Source organism: Macaca mulatta, chromosome 1 (assembly GCF_049350105.2).
Source record: "Macaca mulatta isolate MMU2019108-1 chromosome 1, T2T-MMU8v2.0, whole genome shotgun sequence".
NCBI lineage: Eukaryota > Metazoa > Chordata > Mammalia > Primates > Cercopithecidae > Macaca > Macaca mulatta.
The window spans coordinates 25,732,679-25,751,326 of record NC_133406.1 but is presented as its reverse complement, the minus strand read 5'-3'; the positions used below and the strand labels follow the sequence as shown (position 1 = coordinate 25,751,326).

Genomic DNA, 18,648 nt, shown 5'->3' with positions numbered 1-18,648 from the left:
TCCTGACCTCAGGTGATCCGCCCGCCTCAGCCTCCCAAAGTGTTGGGATTACAGGTGTGAGCCACCGCATCCGGCCTCTTCTTTCATTTTGATTTCTTACATACCAAGAAGGCTTCTCCATTATAAAATCTGCTGCTCCCAGGAAGATGTCAGTCTTCTGAATGGTCGCAATTCAGACCTTGAAGCCATGAAGCCAAGAGACAGATCTTTGAAGGACCCTTAGGGTTGTGCTATTCTGTGGATATTTGTAGGGGCAGCCAGGCCTCCCCTCTACTTCCAGTGGGTATTCTTGCCTTTTCTTCAGTCTTCCACATGAAGTAAGTAAGTGAAGTAGAAACCCTAGCTGAACCAATCAGGACAGTGCCTCTTGTTCTATTTTGGCATCACAGACCCTTTTGAGAGTATGATTGTAATGGAGCGTCTCTCCACCTGCCCCTGGGGAGAAAAGTGGCCCATACTACCAGGGGTGTCATATATGCCAGGCGTTCCGCCATAACTATGGGCCCTTGGTTGAAAGCCCCAGGTTTAGAGAAAAACATTCAGATACACACCACCAGCCTTATGTATCGCTCCAAGCCCTAGATTGCTTTGTGCATTCACCTGATTTTAGTGGTGTAGTAAGAGTTTAAATGATTTTTCCAAAGTCCCTTTGAGGGAAAGGCATGACCATTTAAAGGTAGGAAAGGAAGCTGAAAAGTAACTGTTTGATGTCAGTATTCTCATGGCCCCATGGCTTCTTTATCAATTACAATATAGCTGGCTGATAAAGGAACAGTTATATAGACAGGGATGAAAGAAACCATTTAAATCCAGGAGTGTTCAGAATTGGGGATAATAAGACTCTCCCAGTCATCACTGCAGGGAAGTAACTTTGCAATACGTGAATATTGTAAGGAGGGCTCTGATGCCCCACCTCATACCTGTTTGCCACCTGAATCCATGTGCACCAGCAATAGACATGCAGTTTGATATGCTTTGGCTCTGTGTCCCCACCCAAATCTCATCTGGAATTATAATCCCCACGTGTCAGGGGAGGGGCCTAGTAGGAGGTGATTGTGTCAGGTGGGTGGTTTCCCTTACGCTGTTCTCACAACAGTGAGTTCTCATGAGATCTGATGATTTAAAAGTCTGTAGCAGTTTCTCCTTCACTCTTTCTCTCCTGCCACCATGCGAAGAAGGTCCTTGGTTCCCATTCACTTTCCATGATGATTGTAAATTTCCTGAGGCCTCCCCAGCTATGCAGAACTGTGAGTCAATTACAATTAAACCTTTTTTCTTCAAAAATTACCCAGTCTCAGGAGGTTGTTTATAGCGGTGTGAAAACAGACAGTTGTTTCTCTCCTCACCCCCTGCTGTGTGTGTGTGTGTGTGTGTGTGTGTGTGTGTAGGGGCGGGGGTGTGGGGGCAAGGGGAGGATAGCAGAAAGTGGTTTGCAGAGAGAAATCCCCCCTCCCTCTGCCTCTGTACAGGGGAGCTGTTTTCTCCTTCCTTCCATCTTTCTTGACTATTGAACTTTTTGCTCCTTAAAACTACTCCACGTGTGTCCATGTTGTTTTATCAAAATTGGTGTGAGACTAAGGACCCTGGTGTTCGAACACTCCAGTCATCGGAGCCGTCTCAGTACTGGGAAGGGGGATCCAGCCATCGACCCAGAGCCAAACCCCAACCAACGAGATGAGACTATAAATGGGACAATCTGGGGCACGTTCCGCAAGGTCCTGCAGAAGTCTCCAGCAAGATTAAGCCCCTTTTGACCACAGCTGCAATCCCCACATTCATTACCACACCTTCTTTGCCTTTTCTCCCTGTCTCCCTTTCCCAATTTCTCACCTGTTCTTCCTGAGATTGCCTGTCAAACTGCCTGCCTGCCTCCTGATGCTTGTCTCAGGGTACATTTTGAAGGAAACCCAAACCAAGACAGGGGTACTATTTGCTGTAATGGGCTTTTATTTCTATCTTAGACAAATTCAGGTCTCATAGAAAAACCTGGCACTTGTAAACCAAAAATAAAATTCTAAGGCCCTCCAACCGTCTGAATGAGCCACTCCTCCTAGCCCAGAGCATTCCAAAGTTAACTTGAAAATCTAGTTCAGGCCACAACAGGATGGTGGGATCGATCATGCTTCAGTATACCCTCCTGTCTTTTGGAATTCAGGAAAAGCTGACCAGCATGAACATCTACACAGACCTTAAGTCTGATAAGACACATCTGAAATGTATTCTCTCGGAAGCCTTCTACTAGGAGGCTTCATCTGCAATATAAAGCCATGGTCTCTATAACCCCTTTAGGGAAACCAGACACTTCTTTCTATTGATATAACTCTTTCAACCAATTGCCAATCAGAAACTTTTTAAATTTTCCTGTGATTTGAGTTGTCTTGCCCTTCCAGATCAAACCAGTGTAAATGTTACATGTGTTGACTGATGTATTATGTCTCCCTAAAATGTATAAAAGCAAGCTGTGCCCCAGGCACCTTGGGCACATGCCATCATGACCTCCTGAGGCTGTGTCACAGGTGCATCCTTAATCTTGGCAAAATAAACTTTCTAAATTGATTGAGACATGTCTCAGATACTTTTGTGGGTTCATACATTCTAACACTAGTCCAGACTTAAAATCCACATGGGCATTTTCTCTGCCAGTGCCCTGCTATAGTTTGAATATGTCATATCCCCCAAAAATCACATGTTAGAAACTCAATCCCCATACAACAATATTAAGAGATGGGATCTTTAACAGATTATTAGGCCATGAGGGCTCTGCCCTCATGAATATATTAATGCTATTATCACAGGAGTGGATTCCTTATAGCAAGACCAGTTCAGCCGCCTTTCTCTCTCTTGCTCTCTGCCTTTTGTCATGGAATAATGCAGCTAGAAGGCCCTTGACAGACACTGGTCCATTGATCTTAGACTTCCCAGTTCCAGAACAGTGAGTCAATAAATTTCTGTTCATTTTGAATTACCTAGTCTGTGGTATTCTGTTATAGGAGCACAAAACAGACTATGACATTCCATAAATAGAACATAGGTAGGAAAACACACATATCTAAAGATTTTATTATTATTATTATTTAGAGACAGGGTCTTGCTATGTTGCTCAGCCAAGTCTCAAACTCCTGGCCTCAAGCAACCCTTTCACCTCAACTTCCCAAGTGGTGGGGATTACAGGTATAAGCCATTATACCCAGCTATATCCAAAGACTTTTTACTGAAGAGTATCAATCTGAAATAATCAAAAGGATCAGGATCCAGTTTTAAAGAGCTTATTCAAGAGAAGCTGAAGCCATTCCTGGATGCACCCCTTCAGAGAAATGGGGTTAGTGCTTCGAAGGCAAAAGCTAAATTTTTTCTTACGTAGGAAAAAGACAACTTTAACAAGATTACAACATTTTCTATATAAGACTGATTTATGAATTATAACAAATTAGTTACAGTTTGTTTCCATGCAGCTTGTTTTCTTTTTCTTATAACTGGTTTTTCATTTCCTTTCCAATTTTAAAGGGTGTATTTAACTTTGCATCTTAAGCCATATGATAGCCTAGAAATCTTTGTATGAGAAAGGTAAGAGGGGGGGTCAATCTATAATGAAAGTCTGTGGTTAGAGGGAAGGGGGTCCTCCCTGGCACCCTTCAACCATTTACATTTTATGAAACAATGCATGTAAGGGAAAAGGCTTAATTTGTTAATTAGACAGACAAAAGCTTACAGCTTATAGCTGCCCAGCTTACAGCCTGTCAATGACTCAGGCCCTGAAATTCGCATTCCTTTAAGGCTCAAAATAATTTAGCATTCCAACAGCTTACACTTTGAATTACTTATTTTCACAAGAGGACACCTGTAGGCAGGTTTTCCACAAGTACTACCTGACCCTTTATTTATAATGCAACTCAAGAATGCCCTGGCCTGGCACAGTGGCTCATGCCTGTAATCCCAGCACCGTAGGAGGCTGAGGCAGGTAGATTGCTTGAGCCCAGGTGTTTGAGACCAGCCTGGGAAATACAGGGAGACACTGTCTCTACAAAAATAAAAATAGCCAGACATGGTGGCACGGGCCTGCAGTCTCAGCTACGCGGGAGGCTGAGGCACGAGAAGGATCACTTGAACCCAGGAGGTAGGGGCTGCAGTGAGCTGAGGTCACGCCACTGCACTCCATTCTGGGCAACAGAGTGAGACCTGTCTCAAAAAAAAAAAAAAAAAAAAAGGTTGGGCATGGCAATTCATGCCTATAATTCCAGCACTTTAGGAGGCTGAGGTAGGCAGACTGCCTGAGGTCAAGAGCCCGGGACAAGCCTGGCCAACACAGTGAAACCCTGTCTGTACTAAAAATACAAAAATTAGCCAGGCATGGTAGCACATCCCTGTAATCCCAGCTACTCAGAAGGCTGAGGCAGGAGAATCACTTGAACCCAGGAAATGGAGGTTGCATTGAGCTGAGATCACACTAATGTACTCCAGCCTGAGACTCCATCTCAAAAAAAAAAAAAAAAAGAAGGAAAGCCTAAGACGACAGGCCTCATGACTCACATTTATAAAGAGTATCAAGTCCTCCAGACAGCTAAATTTGTGATCATACGAAAGATTAGGGAAAGATCTTGGTATTTTGTGAATCACTGAGGGAAGCTATGTGGTTAAGTACATAAGGAAAAAAACTAGACTATTTCTATTTTCTGGAAGCAGCATTATCTGTAACCTTATTTTGATGGTCTTAATAACAGTCCTTTAAATCTTAGTGTGAGAAATGACTAATAAACAATTATTTAAAATGAGGCTTTAATTTGCCTTATTTGCATAACACTGATTGCTCCATTGGTTATCCCCTCTCCTGAATCACCAGTCTGATTATTGAGCTATTCCCATAGACATGACTATCCCCACAAATCCCTAGCTACCAGCCTGTTTCTTTCAAAGCAATTTTGTTGAAAGATCTATCTTCATATTTCATTTTCAAAGTCCAGTCTGGCTTCTGCTGTCATCACTCCCCCAAAACTGTATAAAATTAGCAATATCAGGCTAGGAGTGGTGGCTCATAATCCCAGCACTTTGGGAAGCTGACGCGGGCAGATCATTTGAGCCCAGGAGTTCAAAACCAGCCTAGACAACATGGCGAAAACCTGTTGCTGCAAAAAATACAAAACAATTAACTGGATGTGGTGGTGTGCACCTGTAGTCCCAGCTACCAAAGAGGCTGAGGTAGGAGGATCACCTGAGCCTGGGGAGGTTGAGGCTGCCATGAGCTGTGATCATGCCACTATACTCCAGCCTGAGCAACAGAGCAAGACCATGTCTCAATAAAAAGAAAAAAAAAATCAGCAATATCTCTATGCTGCCAATAAAAACTCCTGTCATCTTACTATTAATAGTTCCCTTAACAGCGTTCAGTTCAGATGCCAACTCCTTCCTAGAAACATTCTTCTCTTCCCTTAGCTTCTATGTTACTGTACTTTCCTGGTTTCTACATTGGCTATTCCTTCTCCTCTCTTGATCTCCAAGTGTTGTTCGGGGATCCCTCCAAGGCCTTTTTTATTTCTTTTTCTTTTTAGTTTTTCTCAAGTTTCAGATACTAATTGATCTGTATAATCTTCAATCCAATATATCAACACGATTTCATGCATTTAGAGGAGAAATATTTCCTGATTAAGTGGAAAATTGTGCAGATGGCTTCTGGAAGACCTTCATTCTAAAGCGGCTTTATAGAGAAACATTTAGAAATCTGGACCTTCTTTCTTCAGTATGCTATAATCCACATTCACTGAGTAGAACTTGTATGGATCATTGGGACCCAGTTTGTTTCAGGGTTCTGGGTTATTCTTTCCATCAACTAAAATCTGGATTGAACAATACCAGACACAAGATACACAGTGCTGCTCCAGTACCTTCAGCTCCAATAAACACAAAGAGGGGCTCAAGCTCAGATGCTTCTTGGCCTGACTAAGAATCTGGTGGAGCATGTTTGCAGCATTTGAAAGGAAAGAGACTCTTCATTTCTTTGTCAACATTCTTTAAGTGATTTCATTCATTTATACGACTTTAAAAATTACCTATATCGATGATAATCCTCAATTTCTTTTTTTAGTTCAGGTATCTGAGCTACAGATTCAGTTACCCATTGAACTACACATTAGGCCAGGTGCGGTGGCTCATGCCTGTAATCCCTGCACTTTGGGAGGCCGAGGTGGGCAGATCATGTGAAGCCAGAAGTTCAAGACCAGCCTGGCCAACATGGTGAAACGTTGCCTCTACTGAAAATACAAAAATTAGCTGGGCACGATGGTGTGTACCTGTAGTCCCAGCTACTTAGGAGGCTGAAGCAGGAGAATCGCTTGAACCCGGGAGACAGAGGTTGCAGTGAGCCAAGATTGTGCCACTGCACTCCAACCTGAGCAACAGAGTGAGACTCTGTCTCAAAAAAAAAAAAAAAAAAAAAAGGAAAGAAACTACACTTTAAACATTTTCATTCGGATGTCTTTGGCATTCCAATCCTAACATGTTCAAGAGAAATTTTAATTCCTCTAAACTTCTGCCTCCTTTCTGTTCTCATCACATTACATAGCACCAATAGCCTCCTAATTGGTCAAGACCAAAACTTTAACATCCTCCTTCATCCTTCCATTTCCTTCATTCCTAATGTTGAATTCATAAGGAAATCCAATAAATTCAATCTTCAAAATATACTTTGAGACCACTTTTCCTCATATCCACTACCACAGCTCTAGATCACACAGCATCATCACTCCTGTTGCCTACTGAAACAGCCTCGTAAGTTGACTGCTACTCCTCTAAATACCTTCAATCCGTTCCCCACCTAGCGGCTAACATGAATTGAAAATGTCCGACCTCTTGCCCCCTATGCTTAACTTTTCATTATTTCTTATTGCATCAAAATAAAATCTATCCTTCTTAAACATGGAGTACAAAATGCTGCATAATCTAACCTTAGCCAATCTCTTCAGTCTCATTTTGTGCTCAAGTAACACACCTCTCTCCGCTTCCATAAGTATGCCAATCTTTTCATTGACTTTTCTCCATTGTTTCCTGTCTTACAAACTCTTCCCACCCCAAATATATCCCATCGCTAAATTATTTTTATCTTCAGGATTCAGCTTAAATAATATGCCCTCAGTATACTGCCCAAACTACCTCTTTCTTCTTCTTCTTCTTCTTCTTATTATTATTATTATTATTATTATTTTGGGATGGGAATTCACTCTGTTGCCCAGGCTCGAGTGCAGTGGTATGATCACTGCTCACTGAAGCCTCAACCTCTTAGGCTCAAACAATCCTCCCACCTCAGCCTCCCAAGTATCCAGAACGACAGACATGTGCCACCATTCCTGGCTACTGCGTTTTATTTTTTGTAGAGATGAGGTCTCCCTGTGTTTCCCAGGCTGGTTTCAAACTCCTGGGCTCAAGCAATCCTCCCATCTCAGCCTCCCAAAGTGCTGGGATTATGGGCAGGAGCCATGGTGCCCAGCCTCCTTCTTCTTCTTTCAATTGTTCTTCAAATTCTTTTTTGTTCTTAAATTCATGTTTATTAAAGTATACTTAAATATAAAGAAATTTGCCTTTTTTAGGTATACAATTCAATGAGGTCTGACAAATCTATATGGTCATGTATCACCACAATAAAAATTTAGCATATTCCATCACACCTAAAATTTCACTCATATCCTTTCATATTCAATACTTCCCCCTCTTGCAACAATTGATCTGATTTCTGCCAATGGTTTTGCCTTTCCAGAATGTCATTGTGATGGTGAATTTTATGTGTGAACTTGACTAGGCCACAGGGTGCCCAGACATTTGGTCAAACACTATTCTGGGTATATCTGTGAGGGGATTTCTGAATGAGAGTAACATTTGCATTGGTAAACTGAGTAAAGACTACAAATTAGACTGCCCTCCCTGATGTGGGTGGGTCTTGTCCAATCCACTGAATGCCTGAATAGATCAGAAAGGCCAAGTAAAGGGAACATCTCCTGCCTGACTGCCTTGAGCAAGGACATCAGTCTCTTGCTTTCTTTGAACTTGAACTGAAACAATGGCTCTTCTTGGGTCTCAAGCCTGCTGGCTTTTGAAATGGAACTGACACCACTGGCTCTCCTGATTCTCAGGCCTTCAGACTTGTACTGGAACTATACCATAGGTTCTCCTAAATCTCCAGCTTGCTGGCTGCACATCTGGGAACTTCTCAGCATCCATAATTACATGATCTAACTCTTTACAATAAATCTATTTAGATAGCTGGATAGGTGGCTGGATAGATAGGTAGGAAGGTAGGTAAGTAGTTATATAGGCAGGCAGACAGAGATAGATAGATAGATAGATAGATAGATAGATAGATAGATAGATAGATAGAATAGGTGATAGGTAGGTAGATAGATGAATAGATAGATACATGATTGATTGATTGATAGATAGATAGATAGATAGATAGATAGATAGATAGATATGCTCTTTCTTTCTTTATGCAGCTCCAAGTTTCTGACCTATATCATTTTTCTTTTCTCTGAAGAACTTTTAACATTTATTGTAAGGCAGATCTACTGGCAACAAACTTCTTCAGTTTTTGTTTATCTGAGAAAGTCCGTACTTCTCCTTCACCTCTGAGGAATCATTTCACAGGACACAGAATTCTAGATTGGTAGTTTTTTTCTCTCAACATTAAATTTCACTGACCTCCTTGCTTGCATGTTTCTGAGGAGAAGTTGGGTATAATTTTTATCTTTTTCACCCTGTAGGTAAGGTATCTTTTTCCTCTGACTTTTTAAAGACTTTTAAAATATGAGACTTTTAAAATACGGTATTCCTAGGTGTCGTGTTTTTTTGTGGTGATGATTGTGGTTATTATTGTCTTGGCATTTATCCTGTGTGGTGTTCTCTGAGCTTCCTGAATCTGTGATTTGATATCTGACATTAATTTGCAGAAATTCTCAGTCATTATTGCTTCAAGTATTTCTTCTGTTCTTTTGTTTATGTCTTCTCCTTCTGGTATTTTCTTTTTTTCTTTTCTTTTTTGAGATGAAGTCTTGCTCTGTTGCCCAGACTGGAGTGCAGTGGTGTAATCTTGGCTCACTGCAACCTCTGCCTATAGATGTGAGCTACCGTGCCTGGCCTCCTTCTGGTATTTTCTTTTTTATTTTTATTATGTTATGGAGTCTCGCTCTGTTGCCCAGGCTGGAGTGCAGTGGCACGGTCTCGGCTCACTGCAACCTCCACCTCCCAGGCTCAAGCAATTCTCCTGCCTCAGCCGCCCGAGTAGCTGAGATTACAGGCACCCGCCACCATGCGTGGCTAATTTTTGTATTTTTATTAGAGACAGGGTTTCACCATGTTGGCCAGGATGGTCTCGAACTCCTGACCTCAGGTGATCAACCCACCTCGGCCTCCCAAAGTGCTGGAATTACAAGTGTGAGCCACTGTGCCTAGCCCTTGTGGTATTTTCATTCCACTTATGTAATACCTTTTGTAGTTGCCCCATCATTCTTGGATTTTCTGTTGGGATTTTTTTTTTCAATCTTTTTTTTCTTTTTGCTCTTCCATTTTGGAAGTTTCTATTGAGATACACTCAAGTTCAGAGATTATTTTCTCAGCCATGTCCAAGCTATTAATAGACCCATCAAAAGCATTCTTCATTTCTGCTGCAGCGTTTTTATTTCTGGCATTACGTTTATGCTTAGAATTTCCATTTCTCTGCTTACCCATTGCCCATCTGTTCTAGAAGGCTGTCTACTTTATTCACTAGAGTCTTTAGCATATGAATCATAGTTGTTTTAAGTTCATGGTCTCACCATTTCAATATCCCTGTCATATATGAATCTGGTTCTGAGGATTGCTCTGTCTCTTAAAACTGTGGAGTTTTTGTTCTGTTTTGCCTTTTAGTCTGCCTTGTAGTTTTTGTTTCTTGACACCTGAACATGATGTAGTATGTAAAAGGGGCTATAGTTAAAAGGCCTTTAGTAATGTGTGGGAAGATGTGTGGGACGGAAAAGTATTTTATAGTCCTATGATTAAGTCTCAGCCTTTTTTTTTTTAAGTCTTTTCATTTTTATTATTCAAAAAAGTTTCTTCCTTTTTTTTTTTTTGAGAAGGAGTCTCGCTCTGTCACCTAGGCTGGAGTGCAGGGCTCATTGCAACCTCCGCCTCCCATGTTCAAGCAATTCTCCTGTCTCAGCCTCCCAAGTAGCAGAGATTACAGGTGCATGCCACCGTGCCCAGCTAATTTTTGTATTTTTAGTAGAGACAGGGTTTCACCATGTTGGTCAGGCTGGTCTCGAACTCCTGACCTCGTGATCTGCCTGCCTCAGCTCCCAAAGTGCTGGGATTACAGGTGTGAGCCACCACGCCCAGTAAAAGTTTCATTTTTTATTTAGCTTTTTGACTCTGTGCTTGTGCCTTCAACACTTTCACAACAATTTCTGTTCCTCAATAAGGAAAGCATGCTTGATCCTGTCACGAACACATTTAGCACAAATGGAACCACCATATTCTCTGACATTTTTGTTTGTTTGTTTTGGACAATTTCATAAGAACTTTAGGTCTCACAGCACGAACCCCTCGAAGTCTGCCTAGGCACATGACACATGCAGATTTTGGTGCTTTCCCAACCTTCTTGGTATAAAGGTAAACAATTCTATTATCTGGGGTTCAGGACAGCCTAGTTTTGTTAGAGGCTATATTGTAGGAAAGCCTACAATGGTATATCAAACGCTGGACCATTCTGAGTGCCTGTAAACAACATCAGCGAAAGAGGAAGAAGAAAGTCTTTGTGAGTTCAAAGGTCAAATAGGATTCAGTCTCAGTCCTTTAATGAGCCCGTGCCTCTGGACTGTGAACTTCACAAGTGCTTCTCAGTACCTCCCTCACCACCATTAGGTGGAACAGGATAACTAGAGCTGGGTGGAGTTGGATATTTCTCTTCCCCCAAATCAGTAAGACTCTGAAAAAACTTTACTAGATTAGGCTCTGGTAAAACAGTTTCTCTCAAGGTCAGGCCTTGTTAAGAACAGAAGGCTCTAGCATATTTCAAAATGGTTCCTTGTCCCCTTCCCCTGATGAAATCCCAAAGGGATTTTGGCCAGTCTTTACTGTGAGAACCTGATTGAGTGCCTGGAGGTAAAACTCAGAGAAGTATGGAAATTGCTCTATGACTGGGTCCCCCTGAAGTTTTTATTTATTTTTATTTATTTGTTTTATTTTATTTTTTGAGATGGAGTCTCACTCTGTTGCCCAGGCTGGAGTGCAATGGTGTGATCTCGACTCATTGCAACCTCTGCCTCCTGGGTTCAAGTGATTCTCCTGCCTCAGCCTCCCAAGTAGCTGAAATTACAGGCGCATGCCATTTTTGTATTTTTAGTAAAGATGGGGTTTTGCCATGTTGGCCAGGCTGGTCTCGAACTCCTGAATTCAGTTGATCTGCCTGTCTTGGGCTCCAAAGTGCTGTGATTACAGATGTGAGCCACTGCACCTGGCCCCCCTGCAGTTTTTAATCTCAGACTTGTCCACACTGAGCCTCCAGTTATTTGTCAAGTACAATTTAGATTTTCCTACCCTGACACTAGTACCCACAGAGGTTTTTGCTTCTGAGTTCCTGCTCCAGCAAGTTGCAATTCTCTGTATTTTCCTGTCTCTTCAATTTTGGGAGTAGTATTTTGCCCTGTAACCTCACTTTTCTGAGGGATCCAAGAAGAGTTGTGTCTTCACTTTGTCCAGCATCTTCATTATTGTCAGGATGGAATGATGACTTGCAAGCTCCTTGCATGGACCTTTGCTCCATTATTTTCTTGCTCATTTACTCTCTGACCAGAAGTTGGCTATAATTCTTATGTGTTCCTTTCTCTGTATATAATGTTTCTTTTTCCTCCAACTGTCTTTGAGAGATTAACTCTTATCTTTGGTTTCAGCAGTTTGACTTACAATGTGGAATTTCTGGAATTCAGGGACCTGTGAGTTACTGTTCTTCATGAACTTTGGAAAATTCTTGGCCATTATCTCTACTGATATTTCTCTCTCTTCTTTTTTTTTTTTTTTTTTTTTGAGACAGTGTCTCGCTCTATCACCAGGCTGGAGTACAGTGGTGTGATCTCGGCTCACTGCAACCTCCGCCTCCCGGATTCAAGCAATTCTCCTGTCTCAGACTCCCGAGTAGGTGGGACTACAGGTGTGTGCCACCACACCTGGCTAATTTTTGTAGTTTTAGTAGAGACGGGGTATCACCGTGTTGGCCAGGATGGTCTTGATCCCTTGACCTCGTGATCCGCCCGCCTCGGCCTCCCAAAGTGCTGGGATGAGCCACCGCGCCCAGCCTCTACTGATATTTCTTATCCCGCAGGCAGTTTCTGTTTTCTCTTGGACTTTAATTACATACAGGTGTATCTCATTTTTTTGTACTTTGGTTTATTGTGCCTCACAGATATTGCATTGATTGCATGGTGATCTGTGATGAGTGATCCTTGATGTTACTATTGTAATTGTTTGGGGATATCAACAATTCTGCCTATGTAAGACAATGAACTTAATTGATAAATGTTGTGTGTGCTGTGACTGGTCCATTGACCTGGCATTGTCCCATCTCTCTCCGTCTCCTCAGGCCTCTCTGTTCCCTGAGACACAACAATATTGAAATTAGGCCAGTTAATAACCCTACAATGACCTCTAAGTGTTTAAGTGAAAGGAAGAGTCATGTGTCTTTCAATTTAAATCAAAGGCTAGAAATGATTAAGCTTAATGAGGAAGGCATGATAGGATGACAGTCAGACATCTTGTATGAGTTAGCCAAGTTGTGAATGCAAAGGAAAAGCTCTTGAAGGAAATGAAAAGTGCTACTCCAGTGAATACCTAAATGATAAGAAAGCAAAACAGCCTTACCACTGATACTGAGAAAGTTTTAGTGATCTGGATAAAAGATCAAACTAGCCACAACATTCCTTTAAGCCAAAGACAAACCCAGAGCAAGGTCCTAGTTCTCTTCAATTCTACAAGGCTGAGAGAGGTGAGGAAGCTGCAGAATAAGTTTGAAGCTAACAGAGGTTGGTTCATAAGGTTTAAGGAAAGAAGCTGTCGCTACAGCATAAAAGGGCAAGGAGAAGCACAAAGTGTTGATGGGGTAGAAACTGCAGCAAGTTATCCAGAGATCTAGCTAAGATCATTGATGAAAGTGGCTAAACAATAGGTTTTCAAGGTAGATGAAACAGCCTTCTATTAGAAGCAGATGCCATCTAGAACTTTCATAGCTAGGGAGAAGGAGCCAATGCCTGGCTTCAGAGCTTCAAAGGACAGTCTGGCTCTCTTGTTAGGGGCCAATGCAGTGGTAACTATAAGTAGAAGCCAGTGTTCAATGTTCATTTACCATTCTGAAAATCCTAGAGCTGTGAATTATGATCAATTGCCACCACCTGTGCCCTATAAATGGAACAACAAAGCCTGGATAACAGCACATCTCTTTACAGCCTCGTTCACCAAATATTTTAAGCCCAGTATTGAGACCTATTGTTCAGAAAAAAGATTCCTTTCAAAATATTACTGCTCATTGACAATGTACCTGGTCAACCAAGAGCTGTGATAGAGATGTACAGGAGATAAATGCTGTGTTTTCATGCCTTCTAACACAATATACAATCTGCAGCCCACAGATCAAAGAGTCATTTCAACTTTCAAGTCTTATTTCTTAAGAAATACATTTCATAAGGCTATAGCTGCCATAGATTGTGATTCCTCTCATGGATCCAGGCAAAGTCAATTAAAAACTTTCTGGAAAGGATTCACCATTCCAGATGCCAATTTGTGATTCATGGAAGGAGGTCAAAATGTCAACATTTTAATAGGAGTTGGGAAGAAGTTGATTCCAACCCTTGTGGATGACTTTCAGAGGTTCAGGACTTCAGTGGAGGAAGTCACTGCATATGTGGTGGAAATAGCAAGAGAACTACAATTAGAAGCAGAACCTAAAGGTGTGACAGAATTATTGCAAATTCATGACAAAACTTTAACAGATGAGGAGTTGCTTCTTATGGATAAACAATGAAAATGGTTTCTTGAGATGGAATCAACTGTTGAAGATACTGTAAGCATTGTTGAAATGGCAACAAAGGATTAGAATATGACATATTCTTAGTTACTTAGTTGATAAAGTAGTGGCAGGATCTAAGAAGGTTGAATGTCTCTTTTTTTTTGAGACGGAGTTTTGCTCCTGTTGCCCAGACTAGAGTGCAATGATGTGATCTCGGCTCACCGCAACCTCCACCTCCCATGTTCAAGTTTCAGCCTTCTGAGTAGCTGGGATTACAGGCATGTGCCACCATACCCAGCTAATTTTGTATTTTTAGTAGAGACAGGGTTTCTCCTTGTTAGTCAGGCTGGTCTTGAACCCCCAACCTCAGGTGATCCACCTGCCTCGGCCTCCCAAAATGCTGGGATTGCAGCCATGAGCCATCACACCCGGCCGTCAATGTCTTATTTTAAGAAATTGCCACAGCCATCATCAGTCAGTAGCCATCAACTCAAAGCAAGATCCTCTAATGCTACTTGCTGAAGGGTCAGATGATTATTAGCATTTTGTTTTAATAAAGCATTTTTAAATTAAGGTAGGTATGTTGTTTTTCTTTAGACATAATGCTATTGCACACTTAATAGACTATGGTATAGTGTAAACATAACTTTTATATGAACTAATTAACAAAAAAATTCATGTGACTTGCTTTATTATATGTTTTATGGCAGGGGTCTGGAGCCAAACTGTAATATTTTCAAGGTTTGCCTGTACATCAGGCTATTTGATCTTACCCCACAGTTCTTGGATGCTCTGTCCTGTTTCCCCACCACTACTCTCTTTTGCTTTGTCTGTTTAAATACTTGCTATTGACCTCTTCAAGTTCATGAATTCTTCAGCTGTATCAAGTTTGAAGAAATTCTCTATCTCCGATATTGTGGCCTTTTTTTTGACACAGAGTCTCGCTCTGTTGCCCAGGCAGGAGTGCAGTGGCACCATCTCAGCTCACTGCAACCTCCGCCTCCTGAGTTCAAGCAATTCTCATGCCTCGGCCTCCCAAGTAGCTGGGATTATAGGTGTGTGCTACCACGCCTGGCTAATTTTTTGTATTTCTAGTAGAGCTGGGGTTTCCCCATGGTAGACAGGCTGGTCTCGAACTCCTGGTCTCAAGTGATCTAATCTGCCTCGGCCTCCCAAAGTGCTGGGATTACAGGTATAAGCCACAGTCCCTGGCCAACCTTTTTATGTATATATATCTGGTGTTTCCATTTCACCCTTTTTTACGCACTTCCCTGCTGAAATTCACTATCTGTTCATTATTTCCCACCTTTTCCATCAGATAGGTTAATATATTAATTGATTGTCTTAAGGTCTGCTAGTCCCAACCTCTGTTTCATTCCTGAATTGGATTCTTTTCATTTTTGATTGAATGTCAGACTCGTGTATAACAGAAGGAATAAGGTAGATTGTGTTATACCTGGAAATGCACACACTTCTGTCAGATGGATATAGTTTGGATGTTTGTTCCTTCCAAATCTCATGTTGAAATGTGATTCTCGATGTTGGAAGTAGGGCCTGGTAAGAGGTGTTTGGGTCATGCGAGGGATCCCTCATGAGCGGCTTGGTGCCCTCTTTGGGGTAATGAGTTCTCCATTAGTTCAAGTGAAAGCTGGTTTTTTAAAAAGAGCTTGGGCCAGGCGTGGTGGCTCATGCCTATAATCCCAGCACTTTGGGAGGCCGAGGTGGGTGGATCAGTTGAGGTCAGGAGTTCGAGACCAGCCTGGCCAACATGGTGAAACCCCATCTCTACTAAAAACAAAAATTAGCCAGGCTTGGTGGCACATGCCTGTAATCCCAGCTACTCAGGAGGCTGAGGCATAAGAATCCCTTGAACCCAGGAGGCGGAGGCTGCAGTGAGCTGAGATGGTGCCACAGAACTCCAGCCTGGGTGACAGACTAAGACACTATCTCAAAAAATAAATAAATAAAAAGAACTTCGCATCTCTCTTGCTCCTGCTCTTGTCACGTGACACATCAGCTCCCCTTTCCTTCTGCCACAAGTAAAAGCTTCCTGAGGCCTAACTAGAAGCAAATGCTGGCACGTTTCTTGTATAATCTGTAGAACCATGAGCCAAAATAAACCTCTTGTCTATAAATTATCCAGCCTCAGGTATTCCTTTATAGCAATGCAAAATGCATTAACACAGAGACCACTAGTTTGGAAATTGTGTCAGTGTAAACACCAGTTTTAGGGGTTTGAGTTGGATTAATGCTGTCACTATCTTCAGTATACTACAGGCTTCAAATTCTTCCAGTGCTTGACTGCTATTATCTTATGCTTATAGCACACCTGGAGTACAGGAGGACTTTTCTGAGTCTCACCCTCTATTTTCAGGGATCCCTGTATGCCTACACCACAGAGAGGATCTATATTTACACCCTTGCTGCTTCCTCAACAACAGACTGGCATTCCTTGTTAATTAGTGCTAGCCTTGTAGCAGAGATGGGTTTTTTTGTCTTTGGCTAGTCTCAGTCTTAGGGAGGCTTTGTGGGCCTGGCCTACAGGGATGTGGCTTTCTCAACATTCCCGCACCATTTCTCAATAGTAGTCAAATCTGTTTCAAATCTATTGTTGGTCTTGTGCAACAATTTCATGTCCATTCCCCACTGGGAGCAGACCTCTTTATGTTATCAATGTGGCATCTTGGGCCTAGACTTTCCGCCCCTCCTCCAAGGTCAATTTTTGCTTCTACTCCTCTAGAAGTAATATTGTTTTCCTGTGTCCTGAAGGCAGAACATTTCCTACCTCTCTCCCAAAAGCAGGTGCATTTTGTCTACATTCCTACCCCAGAGCAATGAACTTCTGCCTGGGCCCCAGGATTGATATGGATTGTTGCTCCTCCCTACAGTAGCCTAAGGCTTTTGCATCATTCAAGAGAAGAGCTTCAAAGTAGGCAGGGTTTCAAGGCAGCTAACTACCTTCTGTTTGCTTAAACCACCTACTGAGACTTTCTGGTTCCCCACCCTGCTTCCAGTCTTTCTTGAGTCCTGGTGTAGGCCCTTGGGAAAGAACTTGTTAGTGTGTATGAAGTTCCCTTATTTCAGATTCTTGGCTATTCCAAACTAGTATGCTAGCCCACACGTACACTTTAGGAATTTGTTAAAATTTTTGCTAATGTTTTCTTACCTGTTTATATAAAGGCCATCTCTTTCTCTTGGGTTCTTCCTAAGGTTAAACAGTCAGTATGTTTACCATCTCTCCTTGTAGGACTTAATCACTCTTTGGGATTTGGTTTGTTTGCCTCGTAATTTCAGTTCTTTGATATGCTCAAGAAAAAAAGCTTTAATTTTACAGATGACCCAGGCTTTTCTCCTTGTTAAAATGGGAATGACAGTCTCTTGAGGTTTTCCACATCTTATTCAGAAGCAGAGCTCTGACTACCTCTATTAAAGTTAGTTGATTTTCTGTTACTCTGTTAAGTCAGTATCATTTCCATCACTGCACATATTAAAACTAGTAATTTTTTTACTTTGTCTCTTCCATTAGACTTTAACCCCACAAAAACATATACTACATTGCTTTATTGTTGTAATCCATTATACCTAGCACCGTAATTGTACATACAGTACTCAAAACTAATACATATGACAGGTATTCATATTTTCAAAAACGAAAAACATTAACCCAACATACAGAAAATACATTAAAAACATCCATGGAAATATTAAGGAACAGAGGGAGAGGAGAGGCAAGAGCACAAAGGCAAACTGGGAAATTGTATTGTGAACCATCAGTTAGGTTTTAATTTATAACCTGCCTGGAGACTCTGTCTACAGTGTTGACTGAGTTCAAAACATAACGCACAAACAAGAAAAGTATACCCCAAACCACTCTTCTTTAATTAAGCTCTAAGAAAAACTCAAATAAATGAAATAGTAAAACATTGATCAATAATTCCTTATTGTTTATTCTCCTCTTACAAAAAGACACTTGGGACAAATAAATATAAAATGGCATATATCATATTTAGCAACGGGCAAATACACATTTTCTTGGTATTCTCCACAAGAATAAACTAATAAATTTTTCAGAGGCATACTTGTTCTATCCATTTCTTACCCTCTAAAAAAAAAAAGGCAATTATTTTAATTCCCTGTAATTTTTAACAATGAATTCTCAAAATAAGTAATCTAGGACTATTCAGGGACCAAGACATCTGAATCAACAAGTTAAAAAAAAAAATGTCTGTATACACACACACACACACACACACACACACACACGATGTTGCCCAGAAACTCCAACTAATGAAGAGTCTTACATGTTTTTCATTTGATATAGTTTGCATGAATAGTCTGTTCTGTTCAAATCTGAATGACAAATAATATAAAACAGAAAGCAAGCTGAGCACAATGTGTGTGTGTATGTGTGTGTGTGTGTGTGTGTGTGTGTGTGTGTGTACTTTTCTGTCCTAAGAGAAAACATTAAATACAGGTATATTTAATATACAGTGAACATACCATGTGTTTTCTTAAAGCCAACAAAATCCTGATTTCCTGTAGCTTGGAGGTGATACAGAAGGCAGAAGACAAATACCAAATTTAGATAATAAAATATACCCTGCCTATTGGCTCCAGCAATACACCAGAGTTTGAGCAAT

The 18,648-nt window shown here is 41.3% G+C and overlaps 1 pseudogene; it reads right to left on the bottom strand.

The window, feature by feature from the left end:
- Window positions 1–10,365: 10,365 nt before the first annotated feature.
- Window positions 10,366–10,854, bottom strand: LOC699181 (large ribosomal subunit protein eL34 pseudogene; annotated as a pseudogene).
- Between the last annotated feature and the right edge of the window lie 7,794 nt (window positions 10,855–18,648).